Below are 16,694 nucleotides of genomic sequence, written 5' to 3' on the forward strand. Positions count from 1 at the left end.
CCACTGATGTCTGCTAAGGACTTAATGCATTCATTTGAAGCCGGTGTACTGCATCATAGAGACATCTAAAACATGCAGAGCAGTGGTAGTTGATGACCAGGACGGACAATCACTGCCTTGGACCACCTTTGGTCAAAAACCTTTCTGAAAATGCTAACTGAACAAAAACAATAGCTTACATCATGCTTGAGGAAATATTTTTGCTTTTTTACTACCGCCAGGCCAGCTGACAGCTTTCCTAGGGCCCGGGACAACACCTTTTGCCCCTGCCCTCTACACCTATCGCCCCCAATGTACAACCCCCACCACCATTTTATGTTAGATATTTTCAACCCATCTATTGAATTTGCACTAGTTTATCTTTTCTGTACTTCATAGGAGAACAGCAAGCAGAGCAGGCACAATATATAGCCTTTTATTGACCTGCTGTATTTTAGCCATTCCCTAACTATTTTTCCCTTCCATTGTGGGAGGTAGAATATGTTACATACTTTGGGAATTTTCTCCCCTCTGAATCTGCTGGCAGTTCATTTAACATTTCTGAGAAAGACTTCATTTTTGCCATTACAAACATTCACTCATCATATCAGAATCAGCCATTTTTGTTGTCCACAGTGCACGATCATTGAAATTAACACCGTGATCCATCTCTGAGCCACTATGCTCTCTAGACTCTCCAATCGCGCAGCAAGCCTCTCCACCTGCACAGTGTTATCAGTAGGGATGGCTCAATGTCTCACATGCTGTCTCTCCCCTGCCCCCGCCCCACGAAGCAGCCACGGGAGACCTGCTACGCTGTCCTCTTTCTACACCTGCACCTGAACCTCTGCTGTCTTTCTACTCTTTTGGTGCTAAGCTAATGTATTTCTGTAAAATATGTTTTCCCCTCACACCAGCTAGCGGATGCTATGCTTAAAAATCACATTTATAAACACATTCCTCCTTACCTGGCTATGAATTGGCATCTTTCTTCTGCAATTCCATTCCTGGACCTGTTCCCTGATTATCCTCAGTTTATTTTTAATATTTACTCCTAAAATCCCTAAAACCTTTTGAGTCATCTTCCCTTTTTCTCTATTCTTTTCTGTGTGCCGCACTTCTGAAAACCTGACATTCTTAGTTTGCATGTTTATGTTTATTTATTTTCTTTTTTTCTGAAAAATTTCTTACTGTGTCCTGGGCCTGGGACAATTGACCCCTTTGTCCCCTGCTGTGGGGACACAGGGGGGGGACAATGTACCGTCATCTGTACATAGGAAGAATTTTTCTTAAATAGTCTTCATAGGTTCTAGAAGAGTTCCTACAAGAGAGCCAGCCAAGCCTAATTGGATTGTTGAGCATTTTTTTGTCATTAGCTCAAGCTTGCTAATACTGTTACCCCAGCAGATGATGGCAGAAGAGATCATACTCTCCACAATAGTCCTTGAGATGATATTTAGCATCTTGTTGCAAACACCAAAGGACCTAAACTTCCTTAGGACGTAAAATCTGCTCTGTACCCTTTGTAGACTGCTTCACAGTTGTTTCTCCAGTCTATTTTGTTGTCCAGGTAAACACCAAGGTATTTATACTCCTTAACATGTTTATTTTGAACTCTACATTAATCTCCAGAGTTTTGTTGACATTCAGGATCAGATGATTGCTTCCACAAAATTTACAAAGCTGTTCACCAGCTATCTGTACTCAGCTTCTTGCCCACCTTTCATGCACCCAACGACTGCAGAGTCATTTGAGTATTTCGGAGGATGATGGACTCTGTTTGGTACTGGAAGTCAGAGGTGTACAGAGTAAAAAGGAATGGTAAGACTACTGTCACCTGTGGTGCTCCTCTGCTGCTGACTACTTGGTTAGATAGCTGACCCTTCAGTCTAACAAACTGTGGGCTGTTTGTCAGGTAGTCTTTGATCCAGGCGATAGTTGATGCTTCCACCTGAGTCTTCAGGAGTTTCTCACAAAGTAAGTCAGGCTGAATTGTTTTAAATGCACTGGACAAACCAAAGAACATGATCCTCACTGTGTATTAAGTGTATACCTTTATTTGGCTTGGTCCAGACTTTCATCTGTCTGATCAAATGTCTGATATTGCTCTGCTGGAGATTGATTTCCAGTCTTTTCCTGTATGCCTCCTAGCTTTTTCTTTTATTGACCTTGGGTTGTTTCTGTATATGCCTCATTTATTCCCTGTCACCCTTCTTGAAAGCTTGTTTTTACTTGTTAAGCAGTTACTTCAGATGATTTTTGATCCATGGTTTATTATTAAGAAAGCATTTCACTCTTCTGGTGGGGATATTGTTATCTTCACAGAAGTTTATGTAGTCAGTCACACACTCAGTCATTGCATTGATGTCCTCTGCATTTGGCTGACACAGTGCTTCCCAGTCTGTAGCTTTAAAACAACCTTGTAGGGCTTCTTTAGCTTCCTGTGTCCTTCTTCTTAGTTCTTTTTAATGCAGGTTGTCTCTTATAAAGTGACTTAGAATGTGAGCTCTCTGTAGCTTAGCAACTGTTGAACTGATTAAATCACATGCAGTGTCTGCAATGGCAGAAGGTGGAATATAAACGGTAACTAAAAGAACACTGCTGAACTCTCTGGCCAAATAAAATGGCCAAAAACCTGGTATAAGCCAGATGGTTACTATGTAGAATTCAGATGAAAGTGCACATGACCATCTGGGGCCCATTTCACAAAACAGGTTAAACAAACTCAGACTCACATCCTCAATGCAGAATTGATCGAGCCATAGCACAGTTTGCACAAAAACGTCATTTTTTTCTGTCTAAGTTTCTTTGTTAGTTCATACAACTATACTAAGTGCTCTGCAAAACTGACATCAAAAATACCATTAGATGAGTCTGAATTGCACAAACTAGTACTAGCAGAGGACACTCTGGTCTGCCAACCCATAAAAACCTGATGTTATCCAATGAGAATGCTCTCTCTGCTTTTTCTCAGAGTAGCTTTCCCTCGTCTGTTCCTGTTTGGCTGTGACGCCACCCTGGAGAGAAATATCAGCTGTGCTGCTTCCATCAACACCCTTGTTTATAGATGCTGGAGATCGGCCTGTTTTCCAGTGTAGTCCTGTTTCTCTGACTGTGACTGGCTGGATGTGCTCTCTTCATCCTCTGACATTGGAGCTGGCTCAGAGCTCGTCTGCCTGGCTGTGTGTTTCCTGGACGGATCCGCCTTCTACAGCTGCTTTTTGTATCTCTGCTTCTGTCTCCTTGAACCCCAGTCGGCCTCAGCAGATGGCCGCTCACAATTAGCCTGGTTCTGCTGGAGGTTTCTTCCTGTTAAAAGGGAGTTTTTCCTCTCCACTGTGGCTACAAGCATGCTTAGTGTGAGGGATTGTATTTGAGTCAATGAGTCAATGCAATCAGCCGGTTTTCCTTAGATAGAAAACTTTGAATCAATTTGACTGTATGATCTGGTTGAACTGTAAAGTGCCTTGAGATGACATGTGATGTGAATTGGCGCTATATTAATAAACTGAATTGAATTGAGAAGTGTCCTTATCAATTGAATGCCAACTTAAGCTGTATGTGTCACGCATTCTTCTCAGAGTGAATGTCGATCTATATCTACATTCATCAATTTAAAACTGATCCTTACAGTTCACCATTCACTAAATATCACAACAATTCAGTGAACAGCGTTCATTGAACGCATTCAAGCACAACACCGGGTACCAAGAATCTGGAAAAAGTTACCTGTGTCGTCTTGAGTCCTAACTAATTTAGAAACGAATGAAAAGGTTATTCAACTGTGCTTTTAGTTAACAGCTTATTGAATGCTATGTCTCAATTATCTTTGCTATATATTTTTAAACTTAATCAAGGTTTACTTAGTTTCGTTTGAAGCATTTTGTGATTTCAAATGTGGCTTCACCAAATAATACACACAGTTCCAGTAAAAGTCCCAGTGTAGTTTAGCAAACTTTACATGTTATTTTACATGTCATCACTCCATTGCCTCAGACTTGTTTTGTCTGTCATCCAGTGGAGTGTAAATAATATAAATATGTAAAATTAACCAAATGTTTTGTTATAGATTTTCAGGATATTGTTCTGGATCTCAGAGACAGTTTTGCCACACCTTAGAAAGTATTTATTCAGAATCCGTTTCTGAATAAATGGTATATCATTGTTTAATTAAAACACTGGTTTCATTATAAACTTATCCATGTGGGATTATGCTGCTACATTAATAGATTAAATTATTTAAAAGCTGTTTAGACATCTGTTTCACCAATTTTCTTTGTGGTTGTACCTAACTGTGGGCCAAGCTTTTATTCAGTCTGTCACTTTCTGAGTTATGTCTTTAAGGCAGTCTTTAAGACTCAGTTGAATTGTTGTTCCCTTTTGCTGTAATCCACTGGAGAGTTTTCATAAAACACAGAAATCAGCGTCCACAGAAACTCACTGAAAGTGTTTTTATATCGATCTCGTACAATAACAAAAAAAAAATTCATTGAAGTGCAACTATTTGGGTCAGACTGTACAATCAATAACACACAGACACACACAGAGAAAAAAAGCAGCTGTTTGGTGAGCCATTTCTTTGTCCTGTCTCACAAAAACAATCCTCATCGGTGGAACAACCTCTGTTCTGACAATGTTGCTTACCCTTTTCAATTTAGCCTGTGGAGAAAACAGTTTTGTAGGTTTTACGATATGTAAGCTGCTTCTGCTGCATTTTGGCTTGGTATTAAGAATATTGCAATTTTAAGTAATTTAATACATGAGTAATCTGCTTTCAGTGGATTACGCTTCTCCATCAGAACAAATCAGGAAGAACAGAAAAGGGCAGCGAGGTTCAGTGGTCTAAATATATAAAATCTTTCCAACATCAGTACGGGTTTTTAACACGAAGAGGAGGATGATGATGATGATGATGATGATGATGATGATGATGATGATGATGATGATGATGATGATAGGCTTCTGACGATGAGGGTGTTGTTTTGAGTGTAGATGTATTAAAACCTCAATAGTCTCTTTTAGGGTAAGAGCATGGTTTCTATGCAATGGCCTACGAGTTATTCATAAATTTTTATATACTATGTATTATGACAAAATATACATATTTTGTCATAATCATAAACCTCAGCATGTTTTATTGGGATTGTTGTTATTGTCTTTTTAATAATTAATAAAATCCACCTTCTTACATATAAAGCCCTAAATAACTAAGCCCTATCTTATATAAGAAATTAAATAGCTTTTTTATGTTCCTAAAAGAGCACTTCGTTCTCAATCTGCAGGTTTACTAATGTGTCCTAGAATTTCTAAAAGTAGAATTGGAGACAGATTTTTTAGGTATCAGGCTCCTCTCCTGTGGAATCATCTACCAGTTTAGTCTGTGAACCAGACACCATGTCTACTTTTAAGGTTAGGTGTCATGTTTTGAAAAGATAGACTCTGAATCAGGGCTACCACACAGACAGACAGATAGTTTAATGAAGTTTATTGACAAAGAGCAGAGGCAGGGCTGGCGGGCTGGTCGTATCTAGTTCTGCTGGGAAGGGAGAGGGTACTGGTCAGCAACAGGCTGACACAGATGAGATGATTGGAGTAAGCTTAACTCACAGAGGTTGAGGCTTGCCTTCATTCAGGAAGGGTGGTGTCCGGGGTCTGGGAGGTTGGTGATAATCCGATGGTTCTTTCCTTTGTGCAGATGGTGTTGGAGGGTGGACAGGCAGGTGAGCTCAGGTAGGAGGACAAAAGCAGACTGGAGATCAAAGGGTTTCATTGACACCTAGGAGGTCCAGACTGTGAGTTTCTCAGGCTTTGGTCTATGGTTCTAGGAAGGAAAAGGAAACAGGAACTGGCTTGGAGGTTACTCAGAAAAGACTTTGGGCGGTCAAATACCATGCCTGAAACAACCTCCTGGTTTCCACTCCTTCAGAAAGGCTCTAATTAGCAGTGATGAGGAGCACCTGCCCATCACACCCTGTAGAGAAGAGATAGAACCCAGACCTGAGAGTATGACACTAGGCTTTGAACTTTCCTTTTTCATAAAGCTTATAGTTAAAAAAAGATTGATGTTTGCTTAGTCACTAGGTAGGTGGAGGTAGAGCATCAACAGCCCGATCTGCCAGCGGAGAATTTCAGTCTTGACAGATGTTTCTTTTTGGCTCTACCTTTCTGATACTTCATTCAAAACACTAAGTTATCCTAAGCTATTTTCTGAACCCAAGTCGGTCTCGGCAGATGGACACTCACACTGAGCCTGGTTCTGCTGGAAGTTTCTTTCTGTTAAAAATGAGTTTTCCTCTTCACAGGCATGCATGTAGCAACATGCATGCTTGTTGTGAGGAATTGCTGAAGGGTCATTGACAAAATACAAGCGAAGGTTGTTGCCACAGGTACATTTAGGAGGAGAATGTCATGCAAGTCAATGACTGGATACAATCAATTGGTTTTCCTAATCAATCTGACAGTATTGTCTCTGTAAAGGGCCTTGAGATAACATATGCTGTGAATAGCCGCTATATAATTAAACTAAATTGAATTGAATATATTGAGGCCATGTTTTTCCTAATATTCTCTAACAAATCCCTAAAGCATCCATAGAACAGTTGGATTGAAACATATGTTATGTTACGCACAGAACAGTTTTCTTACTAATCAGGGAAATTCATTGGTTGATTGGTTGCACAGGGTTTTATTTAGAATTAGCAGAAGAAATATGGGCTGAACATGACTCTACTTTTTAGATTTTTATTAAAATGAAAGGGCAAAAAATGTGTCTCTTTCTAACCTTCTCAATGATGTATAACATTTTTGCCCGCCAAATCTTAATAAAACACATTTATGTGGATTTTCTGGTTGACGAGACAAAATGTACAAAGAATAGTGGCATCAGTGCTTCGTAAGACACTTTTTGTCCAATTCATATGTAACCTTTATGTAGAGGTACATAACACAAAGCAAAGTCTTTGCAGAAATAGTCCATGCCTGAATTGTTTTTTATGGGCTGTAGAGCCAGTAAGCTGACAGCCCTCAGTTAGGTCAATCAGAACCACGACTCAGCAAGCTGTCAGTCCCAGGATAGCAGAGAGAAAATGGAATACATTTTATCCTCAGCCCCCTCCAGGTCAACTGTGACAGGGTTGCCCCTCAATTACCAAGTATCAACACCTCTTCTTGCCTTCCCCCTCACCTTTCTTTGCTTCTCCTCCTTTCTCGCTGCAGATGGTGTGAGTCCACTCTGCAAGAATCATACAGGGAAAGAAAAATTAGGCGAGGAAAGCGGGGGCAGGGTGGCAACCACCTAGAATATGATGATTCCACAATGAATATAATACCTATTCCTTGCATGATTGGTCAGTGATATGCATCTCCTCCTCATCATCAAAGATCGGTATGTGTAAATGATTTCACTGCAAAGGCAAAACATCATATATAAATATATATCTAGCTACGTTTTTTTTCCATGTCAAGAATCTTCTCTAAGCAAATCATACACAGTTAATGATCCTAAAACTTCATGTTTTATGCATCCCCTTTAGCTAATAAGGTCAACTAGCAGTAAAATGGCTGACAGGAATTTATGCATTTTAATGCAGCCACAGAACAATAGGCACACGCCAAACACAATGGACTGGATAGAGAATCAGTGAGTGAGCAGGCAGTGCGACCAGCTGGAGCCCTCTACCCTTTGACCCCGAGGTCACCAACCGTTACACTTCTCTTTCATCCACCTCTTGCCAGTTGACTCATGAAAATGCAAAGAGGAGAAAGTTGCTTTGTCATACAGATAACCTTGACACATAGAGGTCTGATAGGAAATCACTGCCATGTTTGCAGGGGTGCATTCGCTCATATCGCTCCTTGACTCTGCACTCTCTGTGTATTTGTGATGTAAAGTAAGGTCAGAGCTGTGCAGATGGATAGGGGTGTATATGGAAGTCAAAACAATATAACTGGACTCTGCTTTGCTCAACCCTAACCCCATGTATACCAAGAGGGGGCTCATTTGAGGTTGTTGGCTAATGTAAGAAAAAGAAAACTGCATCCCCAACATAAGGGGATATAAACTACTTTCTGTCTCCAAATTCATATCCAAGCATCAATTCAAAAGCTGTCCAAATTGCTTTCATTAGGAACAGACCTGTCTGACAACAGTTCTAAACATCTTCAACCAGAAGCCTCACAGACACTTAAAAAGGATCCAAAAACAGCTGCAAAGCAATTGAAACTGTTGAGAGCGACTCAGCTGCCACACTCTTTCCCTCTTTGCAATTTAATGGTTATGTGACGTTAGCAGGTGACGGGCCTGTCACAGAAATAAGGTGTTTAGGCTTTTGAGCACCAGGACATGCTCCTAGCTTGGAGTGTTGGACTTAAAGCACAGGAGACAACAAAAATCATTAATCACTTTTTGAGGGCTTTTCACTTTTATTTAGTTGGGAACTAATGTGGTTTAACATTAAAATATCTGAAATTGTTTCTGATCTGTAATGCTATTATAGGTAATGGTTCCTTTACCAGTAAGTTGTCCAATCATTGTCGGTGTAGAAGACTAAACAAATATGTATTTCATTCAGAGCAGTGGTTGATTTTATTTTTCCATGTGCTTGAGACAAAGCGATGGAAGTACATGTGTAGCCCCGCTAGTAATTGTTCTTGCATGAATGCTGTCTTGAGCAAGCCTTGTACTTCTGTCATTAGAAGACAGTACATGTAATTATAGCTATGTAGATACATTATACTAAAATATTATATCTCTCTTAGGGAATATGATTATTGATTTGTAATGTAGAATAAAGTGATAGACCAAATAATTGAGTTAGTTGAGTTTTATTATATTTTGTACAGACATTTTTCATGCAAACTCTCAGAAAGCAGGACTGGTAAACTGTTCTGTGTAAAAAAAACGTATATAAATAAATCTCACTCTCTGTTTTCTAAGATTTCTGTTTGCTTAAAGGTGATAGCAACAAGTTTAACTCCTGGTACACAATTGGTAAACTCAGGGTTTTAATTGCCAGTTGCCAGTTCCGCTAATGCTGATGCTTACCATTGGTTAACATATGCAAACAATTAACTTAACTGATCAGAAAGAAAACACCATTCCCTGTGTGACTTTTTAGCCGTTTTTGCGTCCTTAAGTTGGCAAAAGGCTCCAAAGTATGAGCGATTTGCCGCCTTGTTTTTTTTTTTTGTTTTTTTTTGGCTTAAATCTGAGAAATTATATATTGAGAAGAAGCCATTTCTCCGCTCTAACATAGAGTTACTTGGATTTGGAAATGCCTGAATTCAATCAACTATTTTCAGTTGGAGCAGAATCTTTTTGTGTCAAGCTGGCATCGTAGACAGGAGTAAACATTTTTATATTTTTGACCTTTACAATTATATACTCTCCATCTATGTACTCTATGTATTTTTTTTTTCGGTAAAATTAATACATTTTCTGTGCTACTGTAGACATTCTCTCAATATATATATATAAAAATTTGTTAAAGCATACTGATTTAATCTAAACATAATATATAGCAGAAACGTTTAGCTTGTGTTAATGTTTTTTTCTGTAAATCACTGAAAGTAGACTACTTGAAAAAGCAGTTTGGTGATTTTAGTGTGAGAGGGTGTTGATGTGCAAATGACATGCAGCTACCTCATCAAGCAACCTCCAACTTTTTCTTTATTTTATTGTCATTAAAAATTGAAAAATTGTACCTTTGCAAAAATGTGGTTTTCTGTGGACTTAAGTCTTCTTAAATAGGTCTATGCTAGCTCTCCTCTGTCTACTCCTTTTAAGGCAGCCCATCCCTCTGATATCACATGTTTTTAGTTTAGTTATATTAGAGCTTTTGTCTTTCTCTCTGATTCCATCTCCATTTCTCTCTGCTTCCCTGCAAGTTACTTCCAATCCTTAGAGTTGAAGTTTGTCACCTTTCCACCATCCTTTGAAAAGCAGTTCAGTTTATGTCCCGAAAATTTTTTTTATGTTTTGGCATGCTCTGACATCTTATGGTTCCTGGCCTGTGGGTACCAAGCTTGCTGCTAATGTGCTAGAATTAGCTTGACACATACTACTGTGTTTGTGGCCTTTTTGGTTAGCTGTCAATTAGCTGTGTTAGCCGCTATGCTATTGGTTGCCTTGACAACAGAATCCTTGCATCCCCACCAAGACTTGTATTCCATACACATTTCAATGTATGTGTATGGATGTCTGATTAGACACCCATGTACATAATGCATTCAGCTAGACACTGAATGCATTATGCTTACTGGTAATAGATTATTGATAAGGTAAGACTTAATTGATTTGAATGTTACTAAAGACCTCTGTCATACACCTATTTACTGTTATCAGTAAGAGCTGTTAATCTGATGGATATTTAATCAGTGCATCACAACAGCTGAACTCCTCAAACACCAGATGTCATTTAGAGGTTGGTATTTAGTCTAAATCTGGTCGGTCCATCATAGTCGTGATTTAGTTCAGAAATATGGTTTTGTCCCACTTTAGTCCAAGAATATAGGCCTAAATGTTGAAAAGAAAACTAGAAGATCTGCCTACCATTCTACTTCAAGCAATTCTAGGAACTACTAATAAACCTGCAGATTAACAGCAAAGTGCTCCTGCTGCTTGGTTGCTTAGGACTTTATATGTGAGAAGCAGAACTTTAAATTGTATTCTGGATTTAACAGTAAGTCACTGAAGAAAAGCTAAAATAGTATAATATTATCTTTCTTTTTAATTTTTAATCAGAACTCTGCCTGCAGCATTTGGGATCGGTTGGATGATTTTAACTAAAGTATGTGCAGTTTAGGTGGTAAAGATTAAAATATTCCAGCCTTGAAGTGACTAATTCAATGGCTAGTTTGTTATCATCGCCCCTGGACAAAATATTTCTATTTTTCTGCAATTCTCCAGAGATTGGGGGGGGGGGGGGGGGGGGGGGATCCCAAAGCCAGATACTTCTGTTTTAAGACAATAAGAATGGACAGAACTATTTAAGATGATGCAAAGGAAACAACTACTGAGTGTACTTCTTTTTGTTTTAAAAGCGTGAGGAAAACTATCTGTGCATTTACAATAGGTCTAGCCTTGAAGAAGACACGGAACTGTAATTGAAACCCACACTGGTCATGTCCTACCAGCTAAACAGAAAAAAAATGCAATGATCAGGAAACGGAAGACCCAGAACTCAACCAGATTAGTGACCGCGTCTATCTAGCGTTGTTGATAATGAACATGTCAGTTACTAACCTGGTCTTAAAGTAAGTCCGGTCCATGCCTAGAGGGTGAGGTTGGTTTCAGCCGGTCGGCTGCCAAGGCGGCGTGGTGGGTGCTGCTCAGAGAGTCCGAGACGCTGATGTCCCGAGGGCTGAGAACATAAACAAACCAAATGATGTCTGCTCATGACCAGGATATTAAAATACTGTATTTTCACGACTATAAGGCGCACTTAAACGTCTTTTTTTCCCCTCAAAATGTGCGGTGCGCCCTATGGTGCGGTGCGCCCTATGTGTGTTGTAACTGCGACTTTTGAGACCACCTCATTGAGGAGATGATGAAAGAGTGGCTGAATGTAAGGAGACCAGGTGTTTTTTTTTCCACTCATCACCATTAATCTGTAACTCCATGCGTGCCCATCTCACAGCTGATGTGAAAAACATGGGGAAACAAATTAACCCTGTGCTCGCTGTTCAACCGCTCAACATCGGTGTGAACCGGACCCAGCAGGTGCAGCAGAAGCAGCGAGTTTACATGCAAAGTCAATGGTTGACGCGCGTATAGGTGCAGCAAAAGGTCCTGCAGCGCGTTTTGAGCCGCAGGTGCAGCGCGTCGGGATCAATTAAGCATCTGACGCACCGCCAACGCGCTGCTGCTGCTCGAGATGGAAAAATTTAAGTTTTGCTGCTGGACGCGCCGCATCAACCAATCAGAGAAGCTGATCTGGGAGCTGACAGCGAGACAGACACAGCGCTCTGATGACATATGATATTAAATGAAAAAGGCTGGATTGATGAGGAGATGATGAAAGCGTGGCTGAGGGAGGTATAGCCTATGTGAGGAGACCAGGTGTTTTTTTCCACGCATCACCATCGCTGCGTGCCCATCTCACAGCCGATGTGAAAAAAAAGGTGAATCAATGAACGCTGTGCTCGCCGTTATCCTGGGGGGTCTGACAAAGGAACTTCAACCGCCCAACATCAGTGTGAAGCGCCCGTTCGCTGCGAGCGGCGTGGGAGTGATGGATGACCGACAGAGACCACAGTTTCAGGATAAGTGGAAGGCAGCGCTGGGCAAGTTACGCCACAGTTTGCGGATGGATTGTAGATGCTTGGACTAACGTGTCTGCTGGCTCTGTTGTTCAAGCTTTTGCAAAAGCCGGCATTATTTCTGAGGAGCCGCGCTGCACGGAAAGTGACTGACAGCGAAGAAGGGGAAACTGGCATGTCTGATTTAGCGCAGCTGTTTAATTCAGAAACAGAGGATGATGACTTTGATGGGTTTGATTAATACTTTGTAATAAATAGCCTACATGAATAAAGCACAATCATACTCAGTTTTGCTCCCGCTCTATTTTTCTCCCTGAAAACTTAATTCAACAGCAGCCTCTGGGCGCGTCTCCTCCTCTTCACCGCGGTGGCTGGCAGGTGTTTTTTCATCTAAATAATCTAAATCTTGCAGCTATATTTGCTGTGATCAGTGGGAATAAAGTAGTTTTAATATGTTTTTAAGTGAGAAAGTCCACCTGAAAACTTCATAATTGCAGTCAGTTCATCCAGATTATCTATTTCTGTCAGAGGCGCTCAGACCCCCACATACCAGCGGTGCACCGACAGGAGAAATCCTTTCGTTCACCGCGGCTGCTGGCAGGTGTTTTTCATCTAAATAATTTAAACTGCAGGCACCAGGATACTGGTAATAAAAGCGAACATATTCTGTCGGCAGGTTTCAGGATTTTAAGTTAATTTAGGAGTGATCACAGCGCTGTGTCATCTGCGATGTGTCTGTCTCACGGCCAGCTGCCAGGTTTGATTAATACTTTGTAATAAATACATGAATAAAGCACAGTCATACTCAGTTTTGCCCCCGCTGTATTTTTAAATACGCAGTAGAGGTATTTAAAGCTAGTAGAGGACATGTACCTGTATATAAAAAACGCGCCCTATAGTCCGGTGCGCCTTATGTGTGTGTTAAATACAGAAATGGGACACATAACTGGGAGTGCGCCTTTTAGTACGGTGCGCCTTATGGTCGTGAAAATACGGTAACAGAAAACCTATAAGCGCTGTTTCTTTCATCATAGAATCATGAATCAAACAATCATCAGTCCCCCTGATGATGTAGCATTTATCAGGGATCAAAAGTAGTTACAACCAAAATTTCACAGCATTTAACTACGCTACAATTTGAGTTTTATCTAATCAAAGGAAGGCTGTTTTAGTTTCCTATGCACACATTGTTTTAATTTACCTTAGTAAACTAAGCCTATAACTCTAATAAGGCCAAGTTCATCTACTCTTACTCCCACCTGGAGGCCTCCTACAGTAAGTGTGACCATGCTCCACCAGAAAACCCTACTTTCTCTAAAAGGTAGTAAAAACTGGAATAACCCCAGGGAAATCCCACTATCAGCCAATCTGAGCAAGAAAAAAACCTGACGATTATCATTAACAACTAATTAAAGGACCTTTCAGCCAATCAGGTTCTGAGTCTTTCTATATCAAAACAAAAGTGGCATAAAACATGATCTTGGTGGGTCTGGAGCAAAATGTTTCAATTTTTTCATCAAAACAAATGAAAATGAATCAAACACATAAATCAAAATGAGTTAAAATCAAGAATTATCTGGGTTCTAGTTAAAGGCATATTGATGAACATTACTGACGAGGATGAATTCTTTCAGTGTCTATCACTCATTAATCTAATCAATCAGAGTCTCATATGGTCTCCTCCAAAGCCCCTTTGTTCTCCATGTTGTCCGATGGCAATTTAGATTCTAAAACAAGAGTTGCAATTACTGTTCTTATCAGGATAAGCAGTGTCTTTAATGAGTAATTCAATATTTACTCAAAACCTAAGTGCCGTCACAACCAGATATTCTTATCCAAAATTATTTTCACTTTATCACCAAAGTCATCATTTAATTCATTATATATAAATATCTGTAGTCCAAAATTTCTATTCAGCAGATTGTTTCAGTTTTCATGATAATTATACTAACACAACTGATGACTGATCTGAAGGCTGGTTAAATAGAGGCTGAAGCAGGTGAATCAGATGATAATGAGAACTGGACAGAGATAAGCAGGTGAGTGAAATTAGTAATCAGACCATACATCAGAACCGAGATCATGACAGACTTCTGGTTCTCTAACATTATTGCAGTTTGTTGACAAACTTTGAGAGTTTCTGAAGAAGCTGGCTGGCGTGTGACGTCCCTGGTGAACAGATTCCTGAATCTGTCCTGGTTGGTTTGGAGGAATCCTTCTTTGAAAATGACTCATTGGTCCAGGGTATTGCACAGGGTCAGATCCATGAAAGCAGAGGCAGAAATATCAAGGGAACATCCAGAATACAGAATCCGAGACTTGCTCCAGAGTCAGCGCCGGGTGGTCCGAGATCCAAAGACAAGCCAGAGGGGAATCCAAGAGCGGGGTCAGAGTCAGAACCAGGTGATATGAGAACCAGAGACAATCTAGGGGAGAATACGAGAGATCCAAAAAGAAACTATGACAAGTCAGAGATGATTCAGGCAGGCTCAGAGAATCAGGAGGCAGAATCAGGCAGACAGACAGGTTTATATGAATGCTGGACAAAACTCACTGATGGCTCATAATAATCTGGCTTTGGTGATTGGTATGAAAGCTAGCTGAATAGTCAGGTGAGCAGCTGAATCTGATGGAGGCTGATTGGAAACAGGGTGGAGATGACAGGTGTGTTGCGTCCTGAATTAGACCAGCCACCTAGTGCCAGGAGTCATGACAACATTGAAATTATTTACAGAGGAAAATTAGACAGTAGAAACTTGGAGAACATCCCTGAAATGATGACTCTTAAATGTGACTGAGTGAAGTGCAATTCAACTCTAACTAACATGAAAAAAACTGATCCATTCTGTCCTTATCTACATGCAGTGGTGGTGTTATGGTGTGGGGATTTCTTGGTAAGGGGTTCCCCAATATCAGCTATCAAGTATCCACTTTGTTGTTCCATATTACCAGTTTATAGATTGCAGTTTCCTCTGCTTCACCAGGTCTCACAGTCTCATAAACAAATAATAATTGTTACTCAAAAAACATCAAAATCACCCCTTTGAGGTATGAAATGAGCCTTAACAGTAAAGTCAGATTTAGTTTAGGTGGGTTTTTGTTCACAGTACACACAGAAAGAGGTCCTTACTTTCTCCGGTGACAGATTTAATGTCTGTCTTTTCAATCTGGTATCTTGTGTATGAAGCTCAGCCCTGGGTTAGCGAAGCATTGTCAAGCAATTCAGCGAATATAGGCTTGCTCAGGCTCCCTGGAAGAAAGGCTGAGACAAGGGAAGGGCACAGATAACTAACCCAAACATCCATGGATATCTCTGTGGCTGACTTCCCTGGTCTTATATTTCCAAGGTTTAAAAATCAATAGAGCAACTGCTGATGAAATTTGCCGCATGAGTGCACGCCAGGGTCTGCAAAGCAGTCCTGGACCGAGGTGTTTCTACACAGCCCGTCCAAATTCATTTTTGTTCCATTCTGTTTTCAAATGCAAAAGGGATTTCACTTCATTCTCTTTTTTCAGCATTTTATTTATTTATTTTTCCTCTTAATCCAGCTTTTTGGAAGGCCCAGGGGCTTGAGTAAGTGTGATCGATTTCTACAGAGTGTGTCATCCTAGCCAGCCTTTCAAAAGTGGTTTTGTAACAGAGGCACAAAGGCGCGTGGAGCCATCATTCAATGAGACTCTTTTCATTGTTGGTTTAATTTGTGCTGAAGGATCCAGGTCACGCCACAAAGAACCCTTCACAGGTTAGAAGTCAAGACTTCTCTCTCGTCAACCATAGGCATGAGCAAAGAACGATGCATAGGGAATATGTGTTATCATGTACAAGAAATATATTTTTACAGATGTTTCCTTATATTTTTAATGAACTTATGAGAAACCAATATGTCTGAAATTATCTTTGCTCAACATATTTTACAGAACAGGAGGCTAATATGCTAGTGGATAAAAACATTTGCAATTATTTGTTTGATGTTTTTTTTTTTTCTTTTGGAGCTAATTGGATATTCTAAAACAAATCTAAACTGGTTTGTTTCCCATTGCCATTCTTCTGAGAGCTGGAGATTATTCCAACCTCAGACAGTGGAAGTTAGTCTACACAACCCGCCATTAAAAGGATATAGGTCACTTATTCACTAAGTTTACAACACAGAGCGCCTACTGAAAATGAATATCCATCCTATGTCTAATGTGCAACAACATACAGCAGCCTCGCAGCTATCCTCTCCTGTGGAGGAGAATTAATCTGCTCCAAACAACCTTTTATTTTCCCTACACAACTACTTGTCAGCTTCTACTAAAAGCAATTTGTTTTTGGCTCCCTTCTTCTGGCTCATGCATTAGGATGGAGAGAGCAGTGTGGCATGCTGTATGAAAAAAAAATAAAAAAGAGGGGTGGAGGGGGGGAGGAGGGGAGGAGAGGGAGTAACAGTGCTTTAATCTGATTAGACCTGGCTAAA

General features: G+C 40.2%; 1 long non-coding RNA gene across 1 annotated transcript; it reads right to left on the reverse strand.

The window, feature by feature from the left end:
* Window positions 1–7,170: 7,170 nt before the first annotated feature.
* Window positions 7,171–14,654, reverse strand: LOC119788966. The gene is made up of 4 exons (XR_005281527.1): window positions 14,367–14,654; window positions 11,222–11,339; window positions 7,308–7,382; window positions 7,171–7,210 (listed from the first exon to the last, which is right to left on the reverse strand). It is a non-coding gene; the product is annotated as an uncharacterized LOC119788966 (long non-coding RNA).
* Between the last annotated feature and the right edge of the window lie 2,040 nt (window positions 14,655–16,694).

This window comes from Cyprinodon tularosa, unplaced genomic scaffold (genome assembly GCF_016077235.1).
Source record: "Cyprinodon tularosa strain WSP-4 unplaced genomic scaffold, ASM1607723v1 ctg33, whole genome shotgun sequence".
NCBI classification, from domain to species: Eukaryota; Metazoa; Chordata; class Actinopteri; order Cyprinodontiformes; family Cyprinodontidae; genus Cyprinodon; species Cyprinodon tularosa.